This window comes from Bombus vancouverensis, chromosome 9 (genome assembly GCF_051014615.1).
Source record: "Bombus vancouverensis nearcticus chromosome 9, iyBomVanc1_principal, whole genome shotgun sequence".
Classification (NCBI taxonomy): domain Eukaryota; kingdom Metazoa; phylum Arthropoda; class Insecta; order Hymenoptera; family Apidae; genus Bombus; species Bombus vancouverensis.
Genome location: NC_134919.1, coordinates 16,950,687 through 16,965,634, shown reverse-complemented (window position 1 = coordinate 16,965,634; position 14,948 = coordinate 16,950,687). Strand labels below are relative to the sequence as shown.

The following is a 14,948-nucleotide window of genomic DNA, read 5'->3' as shown; positions in this document are numbered from 1 at the left end:
GTGCAAAGTTGAAATAAAAAAAAAAGAATACTAGTTAAAAAATACCGATTAAATTTTTGAGAAATTCAGACGTGGGTGGCGAAAATAAATATTTAATTTCGTATAATTTATAATAATATAGTAATAATAGAATAATTTTGTAACAAAAAAGTGTGACTTATCGTATTTCCCTCCCGTTATTATTATAGGATAATTTGTACCTATCTATCTAGAAACTTCTTCTATCCGCAATGCCCTGGCATCAGTGTTCGCTATAAACTACGTTGCAAGCTTTGGGATTAAAACTTCTGCGAGGAAGATTATTAGGAATATTGAATGAAACATTGCGCAAAATTTCATGTTCAGTCAGAAATTTATCCGTTTAATTTACGTTTCCAGTCTGTTTAATAAATACAATTTATATGGTAATAGTTTTAATAATTTTCGTTTTATAACATTAAGTTTCCTCAAAAGAGAAGTCTTCCAATTACATAAAAATACGTATGTCCTTTATCATATCAATGTTTCGTTGATTATAACTTCAATGAAATTTACTAAATATTAATCCTATTAATCGTGATAATAATTTTAATGTACGTACATTTCGATTCTTCAAATTTGTTTCAAACTCCAACTATTATATATTAAGAAACTAGCATTGAATAACAGTCTATGAAACTCGTCATATTGCAAGAACCATGGTCACGCAATTCAATATACATGTTTCCTTAAGTCTTTGAAAAAATTATACAGAAATCAACAAAGAGAAGACAAATCTTCTCCATTATCATCCATCTTTTTTCAAACTCCACACGTGTTAATTAAAATTAAAGAAGACAAACAAAGAAGGGACGCTAGCCAAAAGTCATATACGTAATTCTCCGTCGCAAACTTCATAGAACGTTAAAGAAACAAATCTTCTATTATCATCCATCTGTTTCCAAAGTCCACGCCGTATAGTATCAATTAAAAAATCCGAGAAAAAGAAAGGAAGACATTATGTTAATATCTTACATAATCACAGTTTCCAAACTACCCCTCCGGAGAATCTCCAAGCAAAGAGAAAACAAATGTTGCGTTATCACCAGTCCTTATTCAAATTTCACGAATCAATTCGAAGACGAAGAAAAAGGGAAAGACGTCGTAAAACCTGTAGAAGAAACGTTCCGACTCTGGAAACTATGGATCGTCGTCTTCGAAAGCTAGTCTGACTGTCGAGAAATTTTACAGCGTCGAGAGTAGCGCCGGTATCGGATCCGGTCTGTATCTCTGAACTCGCGAAGAGCCGCGATCAGGACCACGCCCTCGGCAAAGAAGCGACGCCGACGCCGACGTCGTGGTCCCCACCTCACCGCCGCTTTGCTCCCCGCACCCGGCGCGGCGTGTACTCGCCCCCGAGCGGCATTCCTCTCTCTCTCTGCTTTCCCTCCCACCCCAAACGCTCCGGCGCCTCCACCCCCTCACGGGCAGCCTGATGGCCCCAGGATCCTCGTCAGAGCGACTCCACTCATCGCCGACGGTGACTCGTCGCGTGTCGCCCAGTCTCTCACCGACCTCGCGCCCGTCAACGTCGTCGTCGTCGTCGTCGTCTTCGTGCCGCCGCCGTCGCCGTCGTCGTCGTCGTCGTCGCTCGCCGTCGCCGTCGTCGTCGTCGCCGTCGTCGTGCTGGTGGTGTTGTGCTCTTTACTACGGTGTTAGACGTGTGCCCGTCAATTCGCTCGTGGTTCCCATTCACGCCGATCATCGTTTGCTAATCGTGTTTGCCTTTTTTCGTTCTCGCTGTCAACGCACACCCTTTGTGTATATATGTATACGTATATTGCCTCACTTACTCTGTCTCGATTTATTCTGAACATATAGAAGAGTATATATATACACACATACATGTACATATATATATGTACATATATATTCGAAAGCTAATTTGACTGTCGAGAAATTTTGCAGAGTTGAGATATATATATATACATATAGATATATTATCTATCTACAATATTATAAATAATATTTTATATATGTATAGATATACATATATGTGCAACTGATTGGCGTAGACAAGTTAAAGGAAATTAAACAAGAATCGAACGAGATTTATCATGGATCGCTGAGAAAACCGGCACACAGGCGTGAAGTTGGCGGAAGCTGACCGGTGACACACAAAGTGGACTCGGTTTGTTATTCCGTCCCGTGGCTGGTCCGCTATCGTGCCCGTTTATCCGACAAAGATCTCTGTTTATCTCGATTCCGATCGATTCCCCGTCACAGGATATCGAGAGGTGTCAACTGTCCATTGTTGCCGTGTGTGTACACGCCTATAAACGCGCGCGTCCAGTTTTCGGCGAAACGTGCGGGAAAGCTGTTTTTGCCGGTCGAAGTGTTCGTTCTATTGGCGAGTCTGTTTCTTAAGGTATGTAACTGTGAAATTTCTAATTTTGTTGCGAGCCTGTTTTGTGTAAGGGTTTCATGATGTTTGCGTCGTAATAGTTTGGGCGTTTATATCGTTTTAATCGTGAGGGAAAGTTTGACATGTCTGTACGTGTATAAGGTTCGCGAGCAGTATGGCGCTGCGCATGGATCACCGGTATTTCGATCCGCGTAGATATATATGTATTACCGCGAAAGTGTCGGATTTATGTGACACTTTATATACACGTGGAGCAATATACTCGCGTACTGTAAAAACGAATACAAATTGCTCCTTGTACTTTGAGAACTTCAAGTTTTATCGTTTTCATTATTGTCCGTGCGATTCGATTATTCGATACCTGATTCGATATGTCGATCGATATTTCTATATACTCTGACAGTATCCCTGCGCGCGCCACCGCGAAAGTAACAAGTCTGAAACTAACGTGTATCGGCGTAGCGTTTCGAACTGTGTATTACATTAATTTTCCTTTCAAAATTGGTTTCGTCTGTGATTACTTTATTTCTTATGTGACCATTAACTCATCGAGCGCCAACGTTGCATTAACGCGGTATTTTATTTGTAATTTTTCATAATCAAATTACACCAACGAATTCTGTTTTTATAATATCGTATCTATGAAAGTTTAATATCCTTTTTGTCGCTATTTTTTCAATTTTACGGTTTTTACGGTGTAAAGAAATTAGGGCATTTGTAACGCTATCTGATAAACTAATCTTGGTCCTTAATAGAGTTAGGATTATTAATGGACTAACCTATAATTTTCAACACTATCGATATTTCGATATACATCGATTCCTAACCTGTTTTATCATTACTTATTCGTCTTCGTTATTACCACCGTTTGATAAATCGTTATTATCACTGTTATCAGCAGCGCTGTATAACATTGTCAAAGTAAACTATTCGCGCGTGCACTGACGCGAAAATAGCCCGGAGATGTTTGAAACTTTTGATTTATGTCGTTATTGAAATAAGACGCGATCACGGCCGAGATTTTGGATACGCAAATACATAATCGATCGTAAATTCTTGGGTGATACGGTTAAAATGGCCAGTGAAGTTACGAGTGTGTACAGATTATCCGTTTTGGATACTGAACGTGTTCGAACGTAGTACGACACAGAGATCGCGGCGGGCGGGTTCAAAAATAAAAATTGATCATTGTGATCGGTTGAACGTCGTTTATTTTTGCATCAATCTTATTTGCCAATACTTTTATTGCGATCTCGATTGTCCATTATGAAACCGGATATATACGAATATAACATGAAACACACGACTAGTACCAGTCGATGTATGCGGACGCGGATGTTGTGTAAACTTGGGCATATATACCGGGTGATCTTCTGGAAGGGAATAAATATCGAGGTATGAGTTTTTTTTAATAACAATCCGATAATGATGAATAATTTTAACTTCTATTTTATATTACCATATATTCCACTTGATATTTTTATATCTTATTCAGTTTGCGTAACTTTTGTATTTAGGTATCGCAATGTGGAAATATTTATTCTTCCCGTCTGCTTTTTAATTATAGCGTTAATCAAGTATACTATAAAATTAGTTACATATTTAATATAGATATTATTTAATTAACATGTAATATAGATATTATGTAAGGTGAAGGAGATCGTAAGTTTTAAGAGACATGTAAATGAGAGGTGCAAAAATTATTCGTTTTTAAATTACAAAAGGGTCCAATTTAATGGTTATATCGTCAGATTACTGTTACAGCAAATCTTTAAAACGTTTCTTTTAGTATGTCTCCTGAAACGTGAATTAAACATTTTTCAAGTTCGTTCAAGATTTTCGACATAAATTATTCATTTTATAAATATGGAAAATGAAAGATTTCAAATATGAAAAATAGTTTATATTAATCGAGCTTTCTATTCAATGGAGAAGTAGTACAAGTGCATTTTTGTTAGAAATCAGATCTAGCACAGGGAATAACATATAAAATCCCTATTAAGTTATAATTGATATATTTACATATATATTCATAATATATCGATAATAATTATTAATATATATGTATTGTCCCTTTTATATATATGTACACGATATAGGCACGGAAAATAATATGCCTTGTCGATACTTTTCTACCGTTCTCGTTGCATCTGTACGCATAGTCGCAGACATCTACGGAACATCGATATTTTGTATCCGAGGATTGAAACAGCTGTCCAATTAGTGATGTAACATTTCATGCGAAAAATACATCATTACGATTGTACATATGTATATCTTCGATGACTACTCGCGTTCAATCCTCATCATTTTCCGTCCCGGATTATTCTTAGAGAAATTTCGACGCTGAAGCGACTATAATCCTCGCTTCAATCGTCATTTGGTGCTCTTTCGCGTTAAATAGGACGCAAACGTGTCGATATAAGTACTCACTTATCTGTGCTCTCTCGTTTCTTTAAATACGAACATGTGGTATTATACTTTTATTCTCGTAATTTCAAGTTTGCAATTTTATAGCTGTGATTATGATAATACAAGCAAATTGTCTGCACGAGGATTAAATCAGGAATCTCGTAGGGATCGACATATGGCAATTTTGTTGTTATTTCTATACTCAGAGGTAGGATCACGATAGTTATTATTTTATCGAATGGATAAATCTATCACTCCGTTGTGAGCCAAAAAAACCTTTATTGCACGCGTTTGCAAAAACTAGGGATAAAAACAGAAAAGGATCTTAAGCCTATCGATTGTAACTAGGATTATCTTTTAGTTACTATTTCTTATAACTAACGCATCTGCATATGGATGGCGAGCACGAGCTCACGTTGTCATTTTCAACAAATTTATTATTTTTTTTTGTATGTTTTACTTTCTACACATTTTTTTTCAAATATTCTGTATCGTTGTTTTACACATAGAATACCTGCCGCGCGAAATTTCGCTAAACTTTGATCATTTCTCTGATAATCTAGGTCAATTATCGCGCTCTTTACGAGATCAGATGTTCTAATTACATAAGAAAGTGTTTCAATACGATTGGAAAATCATGTGAATTTGAAATATGAATTATTGAAATGAATTATTACTGCTGGTATCTAGTTTCTAGTTTTTAATAATTATTTTAACCAAGTCCATGGTATAAAACTAATTAAAAACAAGTATAAAATCAGGCGTATTTATAGACAATCATTCGATATTGGAATAGTAATGAAATATTGTAATGTTTTCAATTATTTTAACATCTGTCGTCTTTCTAACACAATTCTTTCGAATAGAATCCCAACTTCGAAATAATAATTTAATCGCTATTTAAACGAGCGAGTCGGAGGATCTTCGTTAATTATTTCACGAGCAGGGAAAGATTGACGCGAGCATACGGTTGGCTGTGCGCTTTCATTCACGAATTCTCACCCATATCCATTATTCGTGACTTCCGGCCAAGATCTCTCAGGAATAAAACGACGAAATTCGAATAATGGACGATTTGCGCTACTGGCAATTATACCTGTGGGTTTCACGGTTAACCTATATGGCTATTAAGTCGCGAAACATACGCGTCTGAGCGGCAGTTTCAACCTAACACGCGAAAATATCCATTTTAAAGACATTGCTGCAACAAGCTATCTCTATAATTCGTTGGAAGAAGCCTCGTTATCAACTGCGTGGTTTAGGTGTTAAAAAGTATCGAAAGAACATCAAAAAATGAATTTACCTTGAGAATTGTGGATCTTAATTGGCGAAATAAAAGTAAAGGAACACTAAGATTACCCTTAGAATTCATATTAAAATAGTTTTAGATTTATCTAATAAAGGATTTCCAGGATCTTCGTCGATATACATTTGCACGCGTCTCGGCGCTCTCTTTCCATATTACAACGGAACAGTTGCATTCGTCTGTTTCTCGAGGTGCTGTGCACAGACATGCTTCCATACACTGATATTCACATACGTGCGTCACTACTACGCGACTAATCTAGTCTAGCGCACAAAATTATACATATCTCGATAATTTATACAGGGTGGTTGGTAACTGGTGGTACAAGCGGAAAGGGGGTGATTCTACGCGAAAAAAGAAGTCGAACATATACAATAAAAATTTTTCGTTCGAGGCTTTGTTTTCGAGAAAATCGACTTTGAATTTTCGCTCGGTACGCGTCCACTTTATCGCGTCTCGTTATAACGGATCGTCTCGATGGAAAAATAAAAAAAAAATTTTTTATTCTATATTTTCGACTTCTTTTTTCGCGTAGAATTACCCCCTTTCTTCTTGTACCACCAGTTATCAACCACCCTGTATAATAATTTGGTCGGTATAAAATTTATTGGGTTGGCAACTAAGCTGCCAATCCAATATCTAGTTCAATACGAAAGATCAATGTCTTTGTGATTTTCATTTTGCCTCGTGTTATTCGTATTTTTACATATTCTATGCTTCACGCGATATATATCATTGATAGAATCTCGATTCAACTAGCCTAATCCAGCTCTTAACGCTCCGATTTTTAATTGTGAATATCGACCGGCAACTCCAACTTGTTCTCATCATACTTGGACCTGCAAGCTTTTAAGTGTCAGATTTTAAACGCTACAATTACGTGTAAATAATAATATTAAATTCATTCGGAACAATCTTCATCCATCTCGGAAGTAATATAACTTTGATCGCAATATTTATATTAATTGTAATCGAGTAACGTGTGGAATTTTTTAAAACATTCATTGAGATGCAAACCGGGTTTGCGTTCACAGGTCTCGCGGTAGAAAACTGTTTGTTTTTTCACCGCGTTACTTCCTTTTGGCGGTATTTGAGAGACACAGCTGGAACGTTAAGGGCTAGACAATTTTACAACTAATAAATTGGCAGTAACGATCGAGAGTTAAAAGAAGAGAAAATGTTAAAAATCCTCTTACACACGTGCTCGTAACGCGAGAGCCTTTGAAATTTCTCGAAACACCACGACCAATTGGTGGGATTCGTTTACAAATCGCTTGTAAATCACTGGTGGTAGAAAGTAACGTAAAAGTGGTAATTTAACGTGGCTTCGGATTTCATAAGAGCGAATCGATTTTGTTTCGAAAGTACTTGGAACAGCCCAACTATCGTTTCGCCCCGGTGGAAGTCGTTGATAATTTATAGATATGTTTACCGGCCGGAAATTTACTGTCATAAATTTACCAGTTTATTTACTCGTATCTGCCTTCGGTATTCAACTGGCAAAGCCTGGATGCGAGACGAATACGCGAATAGAAATATTAGAGGGAAACACGTGCACGCAGATGGGGTGTACAGCTCGTGTTGCTCGTGCCGTTCCATTTTCAACAACTTTTATTTCGCGAAACGTAAAACGATCGTCGATAAATTCTTCCATCAATTAGATAATGAAATAAAACGATATTTTTATTGATCGCTTATACAGCGTATACAACGAAGAATCTTACAAGTGGAAACGTATTCCGTCTTTCTATCGGCGAGGAATTTTGCAGACGAAGCTCTCCACGCTTCTTCAAATATAATTGAATTATAGATATGTTCCATTTTATTCGTCCTTTTGTTTCCAAAGAACAAAATATCGAAATAACATTTGTGAATATTAACTAATTCTATTTTAAAGCTGATTCTCGTCTTTCACGACCGAGGGACGAGGGAAGGCGTGGCTCGCGCAAATAACTCGCAAGTTGTAGATAAATAAACAAGTAAAAGTAGGAGAAATATTCGCGGGCACATCGTGCGCAATCATCGTCGAAAGATCTTGTTACCAGGAGCGAAAGCGTAGCCTCCGCGTGGAAGACCCGACAATGACACTGATCCCTTGACACTATTTCTCGAGGAGGCCGTTAAGTCAGTCAGCGCAGATAATACGAGCACGGAACAACGTAAAAGCAAAACGCTCGTTGCGGAACGTTGCTCGAGATAATCGTTCGATTTATGAAAAAAAAAAAAAAAAAAAAAAAATGAAGAAAAAGAGACATAAAACCAAAGAAACAAAAACGAGAAGACGGAGGAGTAAAAGCGGGCGTAAGAAAAAAAAAGGGAGAAGAAAAATGGGGTGAGAGATGAGAGGGAAGAAGGAGAATGGGACAGAACGAAAGAATGTCAAAGTGCCGTCGAGATTTTCACGGGAAGGTCGTAAATACGAGTCAACGACCGACGATAAATTCGTTCCGTGGCGTTCTTAATTTTTGCCAGTCGGATTAATTCCCTTGAACGGACACAGGATCCAAGAGATCGTGCCACGTAATTACAAAAAATAACGTAATTACTTGGTCCCATCGGCGAGAAGATGCAACAAATTCGTCAAGCTTTTCCTCATTTTTCTCATATTTCACAAATTTTCGATAATTAAGTCACCTTCTTTCGACCGTTTTCGGCTTGCCTTTGTGATATTAGGTTGTCCTAAAAGTTTCTTTCGTTTTATGAGCAAATAATAGACGCACAACGTTTTTTTATTTTATGTTATTTTGTCGAATTACGTACGATTCACTTTGTTATGTCGAGATAAACACCGCGACATTTCACAGACTTGGTTTCACGTTTGTACGAAGGTGCACTGTTGTAAAAGACACGTTTGCGAAAGAAAGACACTTTTCCGTGTCCCCACTTAACCCCAACCTAACCCCAACCTAATACAATGACACACACGTACGATGTAACGCAGGGCTGTGGACAAAATGGGTCGTTAATAAAAGTAAATGATACGTAAGTATCACCGATCCATCGTTATTTACAAATTCTTCGCAAGAACTGTTTGTTCGAATGATTCTCCATTCGAGTCTATCTTTCAGTATCGTTGTGAGAGGACGTTTTATTTCAAGAATTGCGAAAGGGACGACATATGCAGATCGTACGCGCAAGAACAAGTGGAAAATCTCGAATAAATCCTTTTCTCCGTCACTCGTTGCAGCGTTAACAAAATTTCGAAATCTTTTTTACAGCGCACGCCATACGTCCATATAAAGTTGCTACTTATAGCATTTAATTATTTTTTTAGTTTATATAACATTTTTACGAAGAGAATCAATTAATCTGCCAAACGAAATATAAATTGAGTTTCTCGATCGATCGTCGCTTTAACGAAAAGCAAAGGATTCTAATCGTGGAAAAACGATGATTTGCATGTCTCGAGGAATTCGAGAGACTCAGCGTGGAAAATTATTGCGAAACTCTCCATGATTCGAGGAGATGCGTGTGATTCTTCGAGATGAAAAAGGGTAGACGGTATTACTGTAAATTGACATTTTCCAAATGGATACAGTGGAAGATCGCAACGACGTCGTGACGTTGAAATTTCTGCTACTCACGAAGGTTGCCTTCCTATTTATGTTAGGGCCGAGATAGGAATTGGATTTTCGATAAGAACTGCGGTTCTTTCCTGTTTTCCAGATTCGCAAGTTCTCTCTCTTTCTCTCTCTCTCTCTCTGTTTCTTTCTATGGAAAGTTTTAAAGGACTCCATTAAGTTTCCCGATCGTACGTAGTTTCTTTCGAGCTAAAAAGATTTTAATCAGTGCTTAGTTACGACGTAACCGTGGATTTATTCTCTTTCATTTTAATTGCGTAGGCTCGAAGGAGAAGTTATTCCCTCGTTCTGTCTGTTCTTCCCTATTATATTTTGTAATTTGTTTTTTTTTTTAATTTGAATATTAGCAAGAAAGAAATGGTCACAATTATCTTCCATCGTTTAAAATTGTTCAATGACCTTTCATTGTTTCAGATCGTGTCTATTGTGCGATAGAAGCCTACAAGCTGCAATTTATCAATTGTACTAATAAAATAACCGAACGATCTGTTCGCTGATAATAGATGTAGACAGTTTTTATTTTATTTCGATATCACGTAGAGTCCAACTCGCCGCTTAATTCTACAGGAAGTAGTATGACACGAAACGATTATTCCGTTTGTTCATTTTTCCTTCTGATATTTAATACAAATATAATTTTCACACGCATATAACGAACTAGCTGAAATCCATCGCCTTGTTTGTTCGTTCACCGATTTGTGAACCCAACCATTTACCAATTAAGTTTCTCGATAATTCCACCTTATGACATTTCTTGCTTTCTCCACATCCTTCGCTCGTAATCCACGTTTCGCTAGAAACTTTTTAGGAAAGATTCTTCCGCGTCTCAACACGAGAAACGATATTTCAAGTCTCGTGCGCCATCGAGCTCGCTTTTTCTCGCTGCTATCCATCCCTAGCGAGCAAGAAACGCGACCTGTCGCAACTGCGTGACTTAGCCTGACCACGGCCGCACCATCTATCCATCTTTCCACCTCGAAGAAGAAGAACCTCTAAGAAAAGCGTGGAATTATCGAACGCGGGTCGCAGATACGATCTCGCCGACATCATTAACCGTCTGCTACCGCTCGAACGTGTATCCTCGTGCAGTTGGTTGGTCGTACGGTCCTCGTGTAAATCCTCCTTATTCGACGACGATGTGCATTAAGGAGCGAGCTCGCCGGTAAAGCACCGTAATTCTGCGGCTTAAACGTTTACGCGGTTATTATTCCGCGATAAATTCTCCACTAGGCACGTGCATTTCGCGGTGACTCGAGACGATTCATTTTATTAACCCGATGACGTTGAACTACGTATTTCGTACAGACGAACGGTTTATTCGCCGCAATGAGGATCATTTACACAGAGGTGGTTTCGCCATTTCACTTACTATATCTTTATTGGACATAAGAGAATAATTAAGCATACATCTCGAGTAGTTTCATCGATCGTAGCATTTAAATTATTGCAAATATTCAAATTACTTGCCTCGTGAATAAAATCATACTTTTCCTTTACGGCCTTCGAACAATATTTCTCTGTTAACGACCCTTTACTTTCGCAATTTTTTCCAATCGACGGATGAAACTGCATTTCATATACACGAACCGACGTAACGTACACAAGCTTCCGATCATTCACGATCATTTTATCTCGTATCTTCTCCCTGGACGGCGTTAAAAAAGACACACATCCGCGCTTTCTCGCACAGCGTTGAAATTTCGTTATCAAGGTGAGAAGAACGTCTCTTCAACGAGCATGGAACCCAAATATATTCGCAGCTTTCTTGTTCACGCGAAAGTTGACAAGACTGTCAAAGTCTCGCGACTCGGACGAGCAAAATAAAAAAAAGAAAAAGAAAAGAAAGCGAGAGAAACAAGACGCTGACGGACGTCTTGTCGTAGAGGTTCGCCTTTACGTAACCGAACCAATTAATTACCGTAATTAATCCGAACGAGGCTTTATTCGCACGATTCGCGATAAGAATACGCGAGAAAAGATCGAAGTCGATCGCGATAGAGAATTTCGATAGCGCGAAGTGGAATTTAGAGGTCGACGCTGGTCAATAACCGACCTTCGTTGGCGTCGATGCCTGTAAACGCAACTTACAAAACATTTAAAAATAACCCGCGCGCACAGCGCGCGCAGCTCTCGAACAGGAAACCTTGAGATCCTTAACTCGCCTCGAACGTCGGTTTTTCGACCGGATGGACGCGTATTGTTCGCTCTTGCGACATTTCGTTTCGAGAATTTTTATATTTAGAAACATTCTGCTCTGCGAGCGAATTTTCGATCTTCGATTTTTCTTCGAGTTATCGTTTGCTCGAGTTTCAAATTTTTAGAACTCTAGTCGCTGATAGCCTCCGATATTTTCTTCCTTATAGCGGTCCGACATTTTTCCATTTTTCTAGCTATCGACTTTTCCCTATGTGCTGTGATAGATATAAACTTGTTCTTTCAAAATATATCTCTACTTTGACATATTCATCTTAAATATTGATTTTCGTGGTATTTAAAGGATTTATAGTCCATTTATCGGCAAATATTTCAGCCACGCGTAATCCATGAAGAATATTTTCTCGAAAAAGTACTCTCACAAGCGGCGATTTTGATATTAAATAATATACAGGGTGATTGGTAACTGGTGGTACAAGCGGAAAAGGGGGTGATTCTACGCGAAAAAAGAAGTCGAAAATATAGAATAAAAATTTTTCCACCGAGACAACGATCTACAGTGAGATCCGTTATAACGAGACGCGATAAAGTGGACGCGTACCGAGCGAAAATTCAAAGTCGATTTTCTCGGAAACAAAGCCTCGAACGAAAAATGTTTATTCTATATTTTCGACTTCTTTTTTCGCGTAGAATCACCCCCTTTCCGCTTGTACCACCAGTTACCAACCACCCTGTATATATATATTTTCTATATAAACATATGTATGATAAATAAAAACAAAAATTGTCGAGTTTGTTATTCGAATCGGAATACCTCGCAATATTGGGAATTTCGAGCCGTGATTAATTCCGAAAATATTATCGTAACAATTTCCTTATGTTTTCCTTATTGACTTTGACTTTGAATGGATACGGTTAAAACAATTCTAAAATAGTGAAACAAAGTACACGGAGTTACTTTAAATAATCGATACAACAGAGAGAAAACGAGAGGCAACAGTTTCGGAGTAACTGGAAACTCTTTAAGAGATGCACGATTAAGAACCATAGGAATTAAAGTCGATGCTCGAATCGTTGAAACATTATGCAAAGTATATTGGAACGATTTTTACGATGGAAAGCACTCGAGCTCCGCGTGTACCGCGCTTCCGATCGATTGCGGCGAACGAAGACAGAGATAAGGGATAATAGAAGCAACGTAAGTTTGTGAAAAGGAATTTCACCGTGAAACGCTTAAAATAAATTTCCATCGGATGGAGATGGTCCCTCAATTTTTAAATGCCATAGAGAAATCGTGCTGTAAAGGTGATTTCGTGTCAGAATTTCAAATCTTTTGCTTATATTCGCTTATTTACTTGTGATCAGAAATATAGAACTTTTGTGATTTTGTTTGTCGTTTGGAAATTTTTAAAGTTATACGATCGTAATCTTATTTCTAAATATATCTTCTTAAATACAGAATTGTTTAAGACATTCTATATAAATAAATATATCACAGTCAACGATTAGCCCATTAAAATTTTCATTCTAAAATTTCCCTCGCGGAAGTCAATTTATTTCTATTCGAGGAAACTTTGTTTCGATATAATTTCAAACTTTCCGAAGTTTGCCTGATTAACATGGTGATGAAATCGGTGCTGTGATCCGGAAGAGAGGAATGTCGAAGTGATATTTCAAAGTTAATTTTCCGCACGTAGACATTAGAGACAAATAGTATATTCAGAAGCGAGGATTCATCCTCTCGATGGAGGCTCGTAACGCGAGTTATCTGCAAGTGAAATAAATGCCGCGTGTCAGATCCATTTGGTCTGATCATATACGACTTCTTGTCCGTTACTACTTAACCGTCGCAGACAAGAACTTCGTTACCAGACTTCCGGCTCTATCCACCGTGTATCTTAGAGAAAACGTTGTTACGATCTAACGAGATACGAGTGAATGGATTTCACACTGATATAAATAATTAATATCGAGGTTTTTAAAATTTTTCTTTTTTTATTATTTAATTTGTACTTTACAATTCGTCCAGCTGGACATTTGGTAAATTTTTCTAACTTAATTGCTAAATAACACGTGGTTGGCTACCCCCGGCGAGATACCATCTTCGAATTTGACTATTTTATTTTTTTAGCGAGGTCAGAGGGGTGTTTTCTTTTTAGTCTTCTTTCTATCAGAGTTTTGCTCGCTTCGGCAGCCCGCTGGTTTGGACGTGTTGCCCTTCTTTCCTTGTATTTTTCTGTGTACCTGCCGATTTCTTTTTTAACCGCTGGTATTTTTAAGTCTTTGCGTATATACTCGTTTCTGACATACCATGGGGCGTTGACTATTATTCCCAGTATCTTCGATCGTAGCGACTCTAGTTTATTTATGTGGCTCATTGCTGCTGTCCCCCGTAGCGCTATTCCGTACGTACAAATTGGTTTTATTATCGTTTTGTAGATTTTTAGTTTATTTCCTACGCTGAGTTCAGTCAGTACATTTGTCTTCTTTTTATCCGCATTTTGTCTATAATTGATTTAGTATGTTGTTTCCATGTAAGTTGTGTGTTTAGCGGAGTCCTTGTTTGCGTTATGTGCGTGCCATTTAATTGGACATTTGGTGGTTTCCGTTTTCTTAGTGTAAATGTAATACGGTTGCATTTACTGGGGTTTGCTTTTATTTGTATATTTTCAATAGAGTGACGGTTAAGAATGCTAGAAAAGAACGTCGAGAGCTGACTTTGCGAAGGTTTATATACTATGGGCTTGGCTCTTATGGAGGAGGTGTCGCTGGGGATGTCGCCAGGGCTCGGGTCAAAGGTGACCACGCTGTTACTGTCTCCTGACCCTGAGACACTGTCTACGCGTAGTTTCGATGACCTGCAGGATGTTCCTTAGGCCCCCTGGTTTTTCTATTGCTGATTTATGCCTCTGTGACATTAACAACGTTCGAAACCGGATTCGCTTTACGCTCCGAAACAAACTAACGATGCTTACGATGCATCTGATCGTATTCGCGATTTTGCAACTACGTGCGATCCCGTATCGAGCACAATTCCTGCGTCTCCTTATCTGCGTTTATGTCGATTGCTGTAGTAGTTGGCAAGAGCCAGAAATAGCGCTGGTAAATCAAA

The 14,948-nt window shown here is 38.2% G+C and overlaps 1 protein-coding gene across 4 annotated transcripts in view; it reads left to right on the top strand.

Moving 5' to 3' along the window:
- The first annotated feature begins 1,448 nt into the window (after positions 1-1,448).
- Positions 1,449-14,948, top strand: part of Ptp36E (protein tyrosine phosphatase 36E) — a 108,334-nt gene continuing 94,834 nt past the window's right edge. Inside the window, exons 1-2 of one of the 4 annotated variants that reach the window (XM_033338223.2) lie at positions 1,449-1,647; positions 2,003-2,386. The gene's annotated coding sequence lies outside the window, so the exon portion shown is untranslated. Of the gene's footprint in view, positions 2,387-14,948 lie in introns of all 4 variants that reach the window. The other 3 variants (XM_033338220.2, XM_033338218.2, XM_076621274.1) reach the window with 3 other exon arrangements.